This window comes from Phyllostomus discolor, chromosome X, assembly GCF_004126475.2.
Source record: "Phyllostomus discolor isolate MPI-MPIP mPhyDis1 chromosome X, mPhyDis1.pri.v3, whole genome shotgun sequence".
Classification (NCBI taxonomy): domain Eukaryota; kingdom Metazoa; phylum Chordata; class Mammalia; order Chiroptera; family Phyllostomidae; genus Phyllostomus; species Phyllostomus discolor.
The window spans coordinates 34,511,799-34,527,358 of NC_050198.1; positions in this window are offsets into that span (position 1 = coordinate 34,511,799).

Consider the following 15,560-nt stretch of genomic DNA (forward strand, 5'->3'; position numbering starts at 1 on the left):
TTTTAAATGTAGCTCTTTGTTATTGAAATCTGTCTTAATTGTGTTATGCTCAGAGGATGTGGTCTCTGTGATAACAACTCTGAAATTTATTGAGAATTGAATATGGCTTAGTACATGATCAATATTTTTGAATGTTTCCTATGTGTTTTATAAGAGTGTATGTTCTCTAATTGCTGAATATAGAGTTCTACATGTCTATTATCAAGTTTGTTAATTATATTGTTCAAATTTTCTATACTGCTTTTTTTGGTCATTATATACCAATATTGTAAGAAGTATGTTAATATTCAACTCTGATGGTGGATTTGTCTATTTCTCCATGTTCATTATTAAAATTTTATATATTTTGAGAATATTTTATTAGGAATATTCAAATTAAGAATTATATATTCCTGGTAAATATGTAATGACCTTCTATTCCTGATAATGATTTTTTTCTTGGAGTCTATTTAATCTTACATTGATATAACAACACAAACTTTTCTTCTTGCTAGGATTTATGTGGTATGTAATTTTCTATCCTTTAACTTTCAACATTTTAATGTTCTTATACTTTAATTACATCTCTTGGGAATGGCATATAGCTGGACCTTTTTAAAAAGGTAACCTGATGATCCTTGTTTTTTAATAGGCAAGTTTAATCTGTTTACATTTACTGTGATATATTTGGACTTGTTTCTACCATCATACTTTTTTATTTCTATTTCCTAACACCATCTTTTCTATGCTTAATTTTTCTCTTTTCTTGCTTGCTTTTTTAGTTTTGAGATTTGTTTGTTTGCTTTCTTATTAAATGTTTTTCCTCCCTACTGTTTAGAATTTATATTTTTCCTATTTTTTCTGTGGTTACCCTTGAAATTTTACCATGCATGTTTAATTTATAAGGCCTAAAGTTCTCCTTCTTGAAGAATACAGGAACCTTCAACTGTAGGAATGTCTCTCTTGAACCACATGCTATTGTGTTGACTGTGTTAGTTCTTTTTTTTTCTAACCTCATAAATTTTACATCATCATTAGTATTTTTTTATATGCACGATGTTTGTTTGGATTTACATGCATACATTTTTGTATATCAGACCATCATTCTGGGATCATTTTCCTTCATTATGAGTACAATGTTTAGATGCTCTTTTAGTACAGGTCTCTGGGTGTTAAATTCTCCCAGTCTTTGTTATATGTAAATGTCATTTTATCTTCAAAGATAGTTTGTTATAGGTATTTAGAAGTCTGCTATCAGCCTAATTGCTGGATAGGGGCTTGGTAGTTGTTTTTGTTTTCTTATATTCTGGCTACCTTTATTATTTTCTCTCTCTTTTTATTGGAGGGGAATGTACAGGGGGCTCTTCAGTTTTATTCTAAAATGTTTAGGCATGTATTTCTTTTTCATGTATTCTGCTTTGGAAATGTGCTTGCTTCATACATCTGAATTTGTCTTTTTCATAATTTCTGGAAACTTCTTAGCCATTATTTCTTCAAATGTTGCCTTCTCCCATTACTTACATATTTTCTTTCTAAAAATACAGTTAGTCATATTTTTTAACTTCTCATTATATCTTCCATATATTATAACATCTTTTTAACATTTTCTGTCTCCTTGTCTTCCTACACTTCATTCTGGGAAGGAAAGTTCTTTTCTTTTTTTTAATATTTTATTTATTTATTTTTAGAGAGGGAAGGGAGGGAGATAGAGAGAGAGAGAGAAACATCACTGTGCGGTTGCTGGGGGTCATGGCCTGCAACCCAGGCATGAACCCTGACTGGGAATCGAACCTGCCACACTTTGGTTCGCAACCCGTGCTCAATCCACTGAGCTATGCCAGCCAGGGCTAGGAAATTTCTTTAGATATATCTTTCAGTTTACTGATTCACTCTTTAGCTATGTCTTATCTGCTATTTAATCTGTCCACTGAGTTTTTTATTTCAACAATCATATTTTTCATTTGTAATAAGCTCCATATATTTCACTTTCTAATCTGCCTAGTCATCCCTAATAAACTGTTGTTGCTTGCTTGTCTTTGTGGTTTCATCTGTTATTTCTTTAAACATTTTATATAATTTTTGTTCAACCAATAATCACTGTTTACATAAATATGAGACTGTAAATGTTGTGTACATCTGAACCACATAGTATACTCTGATTATATATCCTTTGTTGTATACTTTTTTGCTTTCCTAGTAATTGTATTTTTCTTTGTCTGGTGTTGTAATACCTATTACTAATTATTCTCTGAAATTCTTTTTAAAATCCATTTCAGATTAGGTCGCTCCTCTGCTGAAAATTCTCCCATGGCTCCCAGCTCCCTCAGAATAAAAACCAAAGTCCTTCACCTGGCCCAAAAGTCCCTACACAGTCTGGTTCCCATCCCCTTTCTGAGTTCATGTCCTATCATTCTCCCCATCACTCGCTATTTATTCTCCAGCCACACTGGCCTCCTTGCTGTTACTCAAACATGTCAAGTGCCCTCCCTCTTCAGAGGCTTTATATTTGTTGTTCTCACTGCCTGGAACACTCTTCTTCCCAGATAATTTGATGACTTGCCCAGTCACTTCCAGTACATAAATGTTACCTCCTTAGAGAAGCATTCCCTGAACAGCATATCTAAACTAGTCCCATTCACCTACATTTTCTATCCCCTTATCTTACTTTTTGTCTTATGTTTTTATACAAAGTACTGATCACCACCAGATATATTTCATATTTATTTGTTGTGATTAGTGTCTGTCTCTCTCCAATAGACTGTAAGCTGCACAAAGCAGGGACTTTTGTTCACTGTTGTATCCCCAGTGCTAAGAACAGTACATAGTAATATCTAGTAGATGCTCAATAAATATTTGTGGAGTAAACTGAATGAATGAATTAATGTGGATGATAGAGAAATGCTTTGAAAATTAGGCTAGGCATGAAGGCCTTTCATGACATGCTGAGGAGCTTAGATGTCATTATTCAGATGTCATTATTCAGAAAGCTGTGATGAAGCAATGAGAATAGCTCCTGAGTTCTTTTGAGAAGCAAGTTCGCAGTTGGTATGGTGGTGACAATGCCCCATGTTCTCCGACTGACTCTATACCCTGGGGCTCCCAAAGGTGGACCTGCCTCTTTCTCAGACAGCCCTCAAACTGCTGTGTAGTAGTGCCAAACCAAAGACCTAGTTCGCACAGGGCCTTCTGATCCCAGCTAGGATCCCCATTTCTCTGCCCTATAAGGAACTGTTTCTTGGTTCCCAGGACAAGAAGATTGCCCCATTAGACCTTTTCTGCGGTGCTTGGTGAGGGTGGAGTGCAGGAGCTGGTACAAAGTCTGATACATGGTAAGTGCTGTTATAATGTTGGACACCACAGGAAAGTAAGTTTTACCTCCAAAACCCCTTTTTCCACTGTTAAGGCTGCAACAGATTATGAGGTTTTAGTCCCAGCTTTTCCCCTAAGGTCCTTGCTAACCAATGTGGCTCCAGTGTTTCTGTCCACTTATGACTGGATATTAATTATGTTGTGTAACGTCTAACCTACTCCCATAGTTTTTTGTCACCCACTAATTTCTCAGAGTGCTATAAATATACAAAGGGCCCTGTGGCATGCCACTACAGATATCCCTGTCCAGGCCAACATTAATTCATTACTCATTACTAGTATAATCCAACGAGCTATAAGTTCAGTTGAGCAAAATTAACTTACCATCTATTATGTGTCAGGTCTGCTCTGCACTGAGTACACAGAGATGAACAAGGTATGTTCCCAGACACAGAACCATAATTTCAGTGTGTCAGGGACAATAGTGGATACAACAGACTGTGGGATCCCCTAGGGAACATAGAACCCAGCTCAGGGGGCCAGGGAAGTTTTCTTAGAAGAGATGGCATATGTACTTAGCCTTAAAATATGAGAAGGAGACTTCTGGATGACTAACAAGGAGAGAGGATGGCAGTTCAGGCAAAGGGTACAGCATGAGCAAAGACCCAAAGATGGGAAGCAGCACAGGTGCACCAAGCTGCCTAACTACATCAACTGTTCATGTGTCTTTCTATGAGGTCATCGTAGGAGACTCTGGCAAATACCAAAATCCAAATATGAGGAGTTTGTGACCTCCCCTAACATGCTAATCTGTTAATTCTTCAGAAAGGTAATGAAAAGTTTGTCAGACATGACTGTCTTTGTGCATGTTTACACCAGCTTTCAATGTTCCTGGCTTCCTTATCTAGACCATGGTGTTCATGTGGCCTGCTTCCTTTAGAACCCCCTGTGGCTGGGGTCATTTGGAGTTTCCCTGGGGCCCATATGTTGAGATCTCCTTATACAGAGATATTTCTCTGACTCCTGACACCACCCATGGTATAGACAACCTCATCTTTCAAGGAATGGACAGGGCCTGCTCATCTTGTCCTCAGACACTGGTGTTCATCTCCTCTTGGGCTTCATTCACACCCATAATCTAAGACAAGTGAGTGGCGCAGCCTGGCAGGCCAGTTTGCAAAGCATGGTACCCCCATATCTTGGTTGTGTGACCTCACACCTGTCCTCTCTAAGCATCAGTTTTCTCATCAGTGATAAGGATCTACCACCCCCTTGGACAGTTCTTGTGGGTGTTAAGAGTATTGGTAACCTGGCTGGCGTAGCTCAGTGGATTGAGTGCGGGCTGCGAACCAGGCATCGCAGGTTCGATTCCCAGTCAGGGCACATGCCTAGGTTGCAGGCCATGGCCCCCAGCAGCCGCACATTGATCTCTCTCTCTCTCTCCCCCCTTCTCTCTCCCCTCCCTCTCTAAAACTAAATAAATAAAATTTTTTAAAAAAAGAGTATTGGTAAAGTACCTCGCACCTGGCCACCATTTACTGAACACCTACTGCTATCACTATTAAAGGGAGAACAGCATCACAGTTAAGAACATAGCTTGTAGATCAAGACCAATGTCAGTTTGGATCGCAGCTAAGCTACTTACTAGTGTTGTGACCTTGGTCAACTTTTTAGCTGTTGTTTTAACGTTTGTAAAATAAGGTGCATGTGCCTACCTCAGAGCTGTGGGTATTTTTATAGGAGCGTATAACATGTAAGTTGGGGGCCTTCACAGACCTCAGGGCCCTCTCCACCCTGCTCTCTCCAGAGACCCCTACCCCTGGTGACCCACCCCTTTCCCAGCCTCCTCCCTCTAAAGCTGGAAAAGCACTGAACTGCTCTCTCAGAGTCACAGAGCCACGTTGTTATGGGAGCTTTCTAATGTTCAACTGCTCTTGCATTTCTGGAGTTAGACCCCACATTTTCATGTTATATTAAATCTTTTTCTACTCATCCTAGATTTGGTTTGCTAATAAATTATTTAGGATTTTTGCATCTTTGGTCATCTACAATATTTGGTCAAGGTTATAGTAGGCTCATTCAATAAATAAATTAATTTTCTAAGAATTGGTCCAATTCATCTGAATTTTAAAATTAATTATACCCTCTTATTTTTAATTTCTGCTATATATTTGAAATTGCTTATATTGTTTATTTTTTCTTTTTTTTTATTAATGCCCCCAGAGATTTTTTTAGTCATTTGCCTTGAAATCTTACCATATGTATTTAACCTAAAGTCAACACTTCAACATTATAATCCCCTATACAAATAATATAAGGACTTTATAAAACACTGTCTCCCAATTTACAAGTTATTGCTGTCTACTATTTTAGTTCTTCCTTTTCTAAGGAAGTCATTAACATACACACAAAATAGACATTAATATTATTTTATGCAGACAGTGTTTGCTTATATTTAAATACTTCTTTACTAATTTATCTGCTTACCTTCCTTATACTTCAGACCTCATTTTTGGGGATGATTTTCCTTCTTGAAATATATACTTAGAAGATTCTTAATAGAAAACTGTCTCAATCTGTATTTATCTGTGCATGCCTTTATTTCACTTTATTCTTGAAAAGTAGATTTGCTTGGTCCTCAATTTTCAGTTACCTTTTTTCTCTTAACACTTAGAAGATATGGCACTGCCTTCCTGTTTCCATTATTGCTATTGAGAGTTTGCTCCTATGTAATTGTTTTGTTTTTTTTAAAAAAGATTTTATTTATTTATTTTTAGAGAGAGGAAGGGAGAAACGAAGACAGGAAGAGAAACATCAATGTGTGGTTGCCTCTCATGCCCCACACTGGGAACCTGGTCCGAAACCTAGGCATATGCCCTGACTGGGCACCGAACTGGTGACCCTCTGGTTTGTGAGCCAGCACTCAACCTACTGAGCCACACAAGCTAGGGCTGTTTTGGGTTTTTAAGTAGGTGTTCTTTTTCTCTGGCTGCTTTGAGGATCCCTCTTTGATTATTGCTTGATTCTAAGAGCTTTTTGTTATTGTTGTCCTCTAAGTGTTTCTTTTTATAGAATCCTGATGTTGCTTCATGAACACAGTTTTGTTGGTCACTCTGAGGATGTCAAATAAGCATTTTTAAGTGTTCTTTTCCCTGCATAGTTTTTGTTTTCAAATATGTATATTTGGGTGTTAGCATCAGTGAGAAACTCTCACTGATGCCAGATTTGTCCAAAGGTACCACAGATACCAAAGACATGATATATTCTGAAGCCTTGGAGTGTGTATAGATAGTGGGAGTGAGGGGGAAAGGGCCCCTCTACTAGTGTACAAGCATGGGTCAGTGCCACCATTCTGTCACCTGAGAGCATGTTAGTATGGTGACTATGGATCCACACTACCTGAGTTCAAATCCTGGGTCCGCCATTTCATAGCTGGGCAAGTCACTTAACTGCTACAATTCTTTAGTTTCATCTTCTATAAAAATGATAATAACAATAGTGTTTATTTCATAGGGTGATTGAAAGTATTAAATGAGTTGATATATATAACATGTTTAGAATAGTGTCTGGTATACAATGTAAGCACTGTATATTTGTTTGCTGTTCTTACCATTTTTACTTTTGTCCTGAGGACATTGAAAGGAGAAGAGTTTCTATGGTACCGTGAGGAAAGCACAAAGTATGTCCTGCCGCATGTCTTCCCCCAGTATCTTGGAAACAAAAGCCATTCACAAAAAAAAAAAAAAAAAAAAAACCCACAAAGCCAGGAATCTGAAGCAATTATTTGGGCAACTTAGAGTGTAGGATATCAAGTGCATCAGGTAGTCAGGTACTAAGACACTTTAAAGGGTGTGATGACTCTTTAGGCTGGGGACATACATTTGTTCCGGGGCAACACTGCTGCCAGGAGTTGATTCACAGTCCACAGGTAGGATTAACCATATCAAAAATGCTTTAGATCTCTGTTCCAAATTCCTTTGGGTCTTCTCCAGGGTGGGGAAAAGTCCCAGCCTCAGTAACCATCACAGACACAATTCCTATGATCATCTCAATAAATGCAGAAAAGCATTTGACAAAATTAAACAGCTGTTCCCAATTAAAAAAAGAAAACAGTGTTTTGGCATACTAGGAATAGAAGGGAACTTCCTTGACCTGAGAGAGGGCATACACTGAAAGCCCAGAGCTAGTATATTTAGTGGTGAAGAACTAAATGCCCCACCCCCAAGATCAGGAACAAGACAGGGCTATCTGCTCTCACCACTTCTATTCAGCATTATACTGGAGGTTCTTGCCAGTTCAATCAGGCAAGAAAAGGAAATGAAGGGCATCCAGATTGGTAAGGAAGAAGTAAAACTGTACTTGAAGATGACATCATTTTCTATGTAGAACATCCAATTGAATCTACCAAAAAACAACAGCAGCAATGAAAACACTACTACAACCAATAAGTAAAGCCAGCAAGTTGCAAGCTACGAGGTCAATATGCACAAAACAATAATACATACCAACTGTATATGGCAATAAAAAGTGGGACATAGAAATTTTTAATATTCCAGTTATAATAACATCTAAAAATGTGAATTAGGAATAAATATGGCAAAAATGAATCTGACAAGCTGATTGTAAAATGTATATGGAAATAGTAATGCCTATATAGTAATGACATATAAATAGTAATTTATATGTCAATAGTAATGACAGGGTACAGAAGCCCTGGTTAGGGTCCAGCCTTCCCACAGAATCAGGATTATCAGTGGAGCCCACATAGAAAGGAAAAACAGTGATAACAGGGAGTTCCACAAACATGTGTTCAAGGGATATGAACAAACAATTTCCTGATGTGGAAAACCCAATAAGCTAACAGGCATAATAAAGATGCTCCAATGCATTAGTTACCAAAAAAATACAAAAGAAAACTACAATAAAGTTTGGTTGGGGACCACTTTGTGTGGTTTGCGGAAACTAGCCCTGCGCAAGCAAGCCCTTGAAAGACGCCTGTAAGTCTTGACTGGAATGCTGGGAATGCTGGATGCACGCAAGACCAGATACTGGTACTAAGGGTTCCCGTGGGAAATCAGACCTAAAGAATGCATTATACCCCTTGAGGCTTGCTTTGCTTTGTATAGTCCTGTTGCCATAAATCAGTTATCTGAACCCAAAATAGAAGGAATGATTTCCTGAACTCATGAACCATGCCTTAAGGACCACCTGGCATCAGTGTGTCTAATAGACCCTGTCCTGAGGCAATGTCTGTGTTCCTTCAACTGTTACCTATAAACAATATCTGTTTTCTGTAACTATGGCATTTAGACATTGATTGATGAGTTTTGCATGCATACTGTATACCCCTGCACATACCTATCCCAATAAAAGTCATTTCACAGAAGTGCTCGGGGCATTTTCCACTAGAGGGAATCGCCACCCCCTTCCCCACCGGAACAACAGATTGTGCCCCGGATGACTTATTCTCATCCACGGAGGCTGGGAGAACTCCACAGAATGGGGCATCCCACAAAGTTTCAGTTTAGATCTCATAGATGAGCAAAATTTTTAAAAGTTGAACCATGTCAAGCCCTGTAGTGAGAATGTGGGGGGCATAGGGAGCTCATGAAATTCTAGAGATAGTGGGGGCTTTGGCATCCATCCCAGAGATGAATGTGGCAGTGCGCGGTCAAATTCAGTATCCCCATGGGCCCTCTGAAGATCCAGATCACACAGATCCAGAAAGGGCCACGTAGGAGAGTGTTGACTATGATGTGGTTTGCAACAATGGGGAGTTTGAGACATTTTGGTTGCCCATCACTGGGGATGCGCACAAGAAAATAGTGAGGGATGCACTCTATAATCAGCCTTTCAGATTAGAGTGAAATGTACACAGAGTAACACTGATGGGCTTCAGTACATAGATAGCACTGAGCCAAAAAATAATAAGCCACATAACAAAACACTATTCACAGAAGTTACAAATGCATGTGTATACACACCAAATATACATCTTACAAGAACTCAAAACAAAAGGGTATAGGCCCCTGGCAGGGTTGCTCACTTGGTGGGAGCATCATCCCACACACCAAAAGGTTAGGGGCTTGATTCCTGGTCGGGGCACATACTTAGGTTGTGAGTTCAATCTCTGGTTAGGTCGTGTGTGGGAGGCAGTCAATCTACATTTCTCTCTCCCTTCCTCTCTCTCTAAAATCAAATTTAAAAAAAAAACATATCCTAAGGTGAGGAGTTAAAAAAAAGTATGTGGATTAAATACATTAAAATACATGCCAGGGCTTGGGGAGGGTTGGGAGTTTGCAATAAACAAAACAAGAAAGGGATAAAGAAAAAAATTAAGTGGCTACTCCCTTATCTTAGGTCACCCACTCCATGACATTCATCCTTTAGAGCAGGGGTGTCAAACTTATGTTCACCGGGGGCCACATCAGCCTTGCAGTTGCCTTTGAAGGGCCAAATGTAATTTTAGGACTGTATAAATGCAACTACTCCGTAGCAGTTCAGTGAGAGCTTGGTGCTGCCACCTGGTAGAAACAAGGTGCCGGGCCAGATAAAACAAGGTGGAGGGCTGGACTCAGCTCGTGGGCCTTGTGTTTGCCACCTGTGCTTTACTATCTACTCTTCACTAAAGAGGAAATACCCACACCTGTTGTGTGTTAACCTCAGGACAGACTTCCCAGGTGAGCCTGCTTCACAGTGCCTGTACTGGGCTCAACTTGACCATATGCTGCTGAAGCTCCTACAACCCCCCCCTCCCTTTAAGCACGGCTGCAGCCTGGGTCAGGGGTGGACACACATTCCACCCCACAGAAGTTATCTGCTACCATCTACTCTTGAGGGGAGAGGAGGTCATGGGGAGATTAGAAGTTAGAGAGGCCTGCTCCCTGTCAAACCGTATTGCTACCAGACAACTCATTTCTGGTCCACACAGCAGTCCTGCTGGTGCACTGACTGTGGTGAGCCAGGTGTTTCATTCCCTAGACTCTCGCATGACCTCACCCACTGACTCCCTCAGAAGCACCTCTTGCAAACCCTTCCGGAAGCTGAAGTCAGTCTGTGACTGACAGACTCTGTTCAGCTCATCCTCTCCTGGGTATCTTCACCTAAGAGTAACTTCAGTAACCAACAGTGTGTATCCTTGTCACTCAAGTTTTCAAAATTAAACAATGTATTGTTTAGGGATACATACACAGGAAGCAAAACTTTCAAGAAGACCAAAAAAATGAGAACATCAAGGTCAAGGTAATGGCTTCCTGTGGGGCAGGGGAAGGAGGTATATGAAGGGAAACAGGAGGCTTCTCAAATACTGTAACCTTCTAGTTCTTAACCTGGTTGGTAGGCATATGGGCATTATATTATTCATCTTTAAACTGTGTAAGTTTCAAAAACTGTGCCATATGTTGAATGTATTTAAAATTTTAAAAGAAACACAGTTTTCAAACCTAATATATACAACTGACTGAACACATAGAATCAAAGAGAATCACAATAAACATCAGAATATCTGCCTATGGAGGAAGAGGGTTGGAAATGGGAGTGGAGAATGACAAAAATGGAACATATGAATAAATAAATAAAACATACACATTGTACATATGAGAGACAATAATGTGACTATGAACTAGTTTCTTCTACTTTCTGCACCTGAATTTTGAATATGATAAAGATGCCAGCCCTTATTATATCCAATTTGTCCAAAACCAATAGCTATAAAGCCAAATTGCAAAATGCTCCAAAGGTTATTATAAGTGAGTGGTTGCTACAGAAGGTTTTCCAAGGTAGAGAATTTCGAAGGCCCCTCTGAGTGGTCTTTTCCCCAAAGTGTCATCTGTGGACTGCTGCCCAATGTTCCTGAAGGATTCCAAATGCAGCCCTTGGCCTATCATCCCATTTCACAATAAAATGCAAAACACCAGTGGAGAGGGGAAGGGACTTGGGGAGGTTGAAGAAGGTAAAGAGGGTCAAATATATGGTGATGAATGGAGATCAAACTTTGGGTGATGAGCACACAGTGCAATATACACAGATAACGTATTATCGAATTGTTCACTTGAAGCATGTCATTAACCAATGTCACCCCAATAACTTTAATTTGAAAATAACAGGAGACTAAACTGATGTCCTCACCAGAGGAAAAGACCAAACCCTCATGTACAGTCCCATGTTGGACTGTGTCTCAGAAATTGCCTCTCTGGTTTAAAAATGAGAAACAGAAACCTGGCTGTTGGAAAAATGAGTGCTTGAGTAAACCTCAGTGATCCTTGGCCTTGAAAAGGATCAGGTGGGTTACACTGAGTTTATTCAGATCACCTGTACCCACTCTATGCCTCCTTTTGTCCCCCAATCATAGTGTCCCTATCTTTACTGATGGGTGAATGGACATGTCCCCTTCAACACTAAAGCTGCCCATTCCACACTGTCTCCCCATGCTGCTTGCCTCATCAGATCAGCTCTTTGCTGCCCTTTTAAATCGTGATCAAGCCAAATATCCTATTTTGTAAATGTTCTCTATTACCATGAGATGCCTCAGTGAGGTATGTGCCTTCTCGCCTAAATCTGGTGTGTCTACTCACATCTCAGGTAGAAATATTCCTTGCTAACTAAGCATGTTGCAGCCAGGTAGGTGATAGCCGGACCTCCCTAGGCCCATCGGTAACAACCTGGTCTGACCCACAATAGCCAGCTTTCTGAGTTGGGCCCTTGCAGAAGTCCCACTCAGCTCGTGCACAGTTGACTTTAACAAGGGAGGCCAGCTGCTTCCGACACTCCCGTTAGAATCAGAATTACACAGCATACGTCGCCACCTTGCTGTCCCAGTGTACACTTTAAAAATTGGCAGAAGACAGAAGAAACTCTCATGTCCTCCTGAAGCAGGATATCTTAATGCCAGCTCAGAGTCTATGCCATAGCCCCATGCTCCTGGGAGGAAAGTCAGACAAATTTCTTTCTAAGAGCAGACAAGTCTGTCCCCACGTCCAGGAACCACACCATGTTAGACAATGTGTCACCCCTTCCATGCCAGAGTTCTGAACCCACTGTCATCGGGCTTCTTTGAAGTTGATCCGACCAACATTTGGTTTCTCTGTTCAGGACTTCCCCAATTCCCCCAAACTTTGCCCTCTCCCACCATCAGCAACAGGTAATTTGGACTGTCCCTTCCTGGGTCCCGCCCTTTCTAGGGAAAGTAGACGGTGTTCTGTTGGTCCTCTGGTCCTCCGTGTGTGATTCAGTGTCACCTGAGGGCAGTAACTTAATTTATCAGCCACTTTATACAAAAGATACAATGTATCTTTTCCTACCCTGAAGTGGAATGCAATATTGATGGAACCTGCCTGCACACACAGTTCTTAAAAATCAAGACAATCCACTAACTTCAATATAAAGGGAATATACCAAGGGAATATCCCATGGTAATAGAGAGCCATTTCACAAAATAATTGCTTTTCCTGCATCAATTGTGCTAATCTTCTGGCTTTTTTTTGCAGGATTTGCACCCAGGCAGTTCAGCAGCCCCTGCAGGGGATGGTGAGGGGGCAGTTCCTCCCCTCTGAGTACCCTCATTGTGACCGCTACTTCTGGGCCCCTTTCTGCTCCCCTTGGGCCTCTGCTTTTCCTCTGCACTGGTAGGTTGTCCCAGTACCAAAACCCAGGCTGTTCCAGGCCAAACTACAGGTTAGACAGGTGACCATACAAGTCACATAGCAGGACAGGCCCGGATGGGAACACTGAAGTCTCTAGTTGGGGAAAACAGAGAGTAATGGATGCATCACCCCCTGGTCCAGCCTGACCCTAAGCCTAGTCTAGAGGAAAGGCCTGGCCTTCTACCTACCCTCCTGTCCAGAGCTGACCACAGGACAACACAGCAGATGCCTTCGTCCAGGGGTCAAGGAAGTGCTGAAAGGGTGATCCTTAGAAGAGAATGAGACCCCCAAACCAGATAAAGGGCAGGAAAGGGCTCAATCCCAGCAGTGCCCCTAGAAGTAGTTGAGGGAGTATAATGACCAGAGAGGAGACTGGCCCTGAAGACATCTCCAGGGCTTGATGAGTTCCTCTACAGCCAGCCTCAACTCCCAGTCCCTCTGGACTAGTCAGTTCCTTCTGCTCAGATCCAGGCAGATTTTTGGCACTCCCTCCAAGCCCCATCTAGCTCTCTCTCCCACATTTTGCCACTTTTATGGCTTCAGACCACCCCTTAACACTTCCAAATCCCTCCGCCCACCCTGCAACATCCAAATCCAATCTCACTCCCCTCCAGAAAACGTCCAGTTTAGATTTCCTCTTTTGACGAACTGACTGGTTGGTTGATTTCCTTTAGTACCAATTTGCCATTCTCAGGGAATGAAGCTAATTTTACTTTTTTAAAAGATTTTATTTATTTATTTTTAGAGAGAAGGGAAGGGATGGAGAAAGACAGGCAGAGAAACATCAGTATGTGCTTGCCTCTCACGTGGCCCCCACTGGGGACCTGACCCACAACCCAGGCATGTGCCCTGACTGGGAATCGAACTGGCAACACTTGGGTTCTCAGGCCAGTGCTCAATCCACCGAGCTACACTAGCCAGGGCTGATTTTCTTTTTCCATCATTCCTTCTACATTTATTAGACTTTATTAGTTAGACTTTGACTGTAAGGAAGACTTTACCTTCCCTCTCTCTCATTCATTCATTCATTCATTTGTTTATAGATGTATGTACTCATGAATTCTTATTTTATTTTATGGATTATAATTTATTATATCTATTATTTATTTTGTTGCTCAAATTATCCCAAATCCGACCATTGGGAGATCCTCTAAATTGGCTTCTGTACGCTTTTGACAGGTTCCTTTCATTTTTAAGCACTTCCTAACTCTCTGGTGCTATCCCTGGAATCAAATACTTCTTCAAAAAGGCAGCAACATGTTTAGATGGATGATTGATAGATGTTTCATAGGTTAGCAGTATGTTTATATAACATACATTGGCTTTATTGAGATATAATTAATCATCTCCAAAATATCATAGTATATACCAGCTTTGTTGAAATATAATCCATGTCACACAATTCACCCATTTAAAGTATACAATTCCGTCTCTTCTAGCATACTCACAGAGTTGTTCTACCATTATCATAATTTAAGTTTAAAGTACTTTCGTCACCCCAAAAAGGAAATCAGTACCTGCTAGCAGTCATGCTCCATTTCCCTACAACCTCCTCCACTGCCTCCCTAGACAACCTCTAATCCCCTTTATGTGTCTATAGATTTGCCTATTCTGGACATTTTATATAAACGGAATCATACAATATGTGGTCTTTGGTGTCCGGTTTGTCTCATTTAGCATAATGCTCAAGTTTCATCCATGTTGTAGCATGGGTCAGTACTTCACCCTTTTTACTGCTAAATGATAGTTCACTGTCTGGATATAGCACCTTTTATTTATCCATTCATCAGTTATGGACATTTGGGTTGTTCCCACTTTTTGCCTATCATGAATAATGGCAGCAATGTATTGTAAGATATATTCAAGAGGCTGTTTGTAGATCTTCCATCAACCTCAACTACCCTGTAGTACTCTATGGTTTGCAAAGTCTGGATGGCCACTCATATTGCTTCCAATCCTTTGTCATCAAATATTTTAAAATAACTTTAATTTTTAATTACAGTTGATGTACAATATTATATTAGTTTCAGCTGTACAACCCAGTTATCATATAAACTACGAAGTAATCACTCCAATAAGTCTAGTACTTGCCTGACACCACACATAGTTATTGCGATATTATTGACTGTATTTCCTATGCTGTGTTGCATCCCTGGGACTGTGCTGTGACTACCGATTTGTGCTTCTTAATCCCTTCACTTTTATCCTCCAGCCCTTCAACCTCCCTCCCCTCTGGCAACCATCAGTGTGTTCTCTGTATCTATGAGTCTGTTTCTGTTTTGTTTGTTAATTTTATTGTTTATATTCTGCATATGCATGAAATCATGTAGTATTGTCTTTCTCTGTCTGACTTATTTCACTCAGCACAATACCCTGTAAGTCCCTCCATGTTGTCACAAATGGCAGATTGCCTTCTTTAAGATGGCCATTGTGAATATGTGCCACATCTTTGTCCATTTGTCTATTGATGGGTACTTATCTTCCATATCTTGGTGATTGTAAATAATGTTGCAATGAATGTATAGATGCATATGTCTTTTCAAATTATTGTTTTGGATTTCTTTAGATAAATACCCAGAAGTGGAATTGCTGCATCCTTCTTTGTCTCTTGTTCCAGCTTTTGTTTTAAAG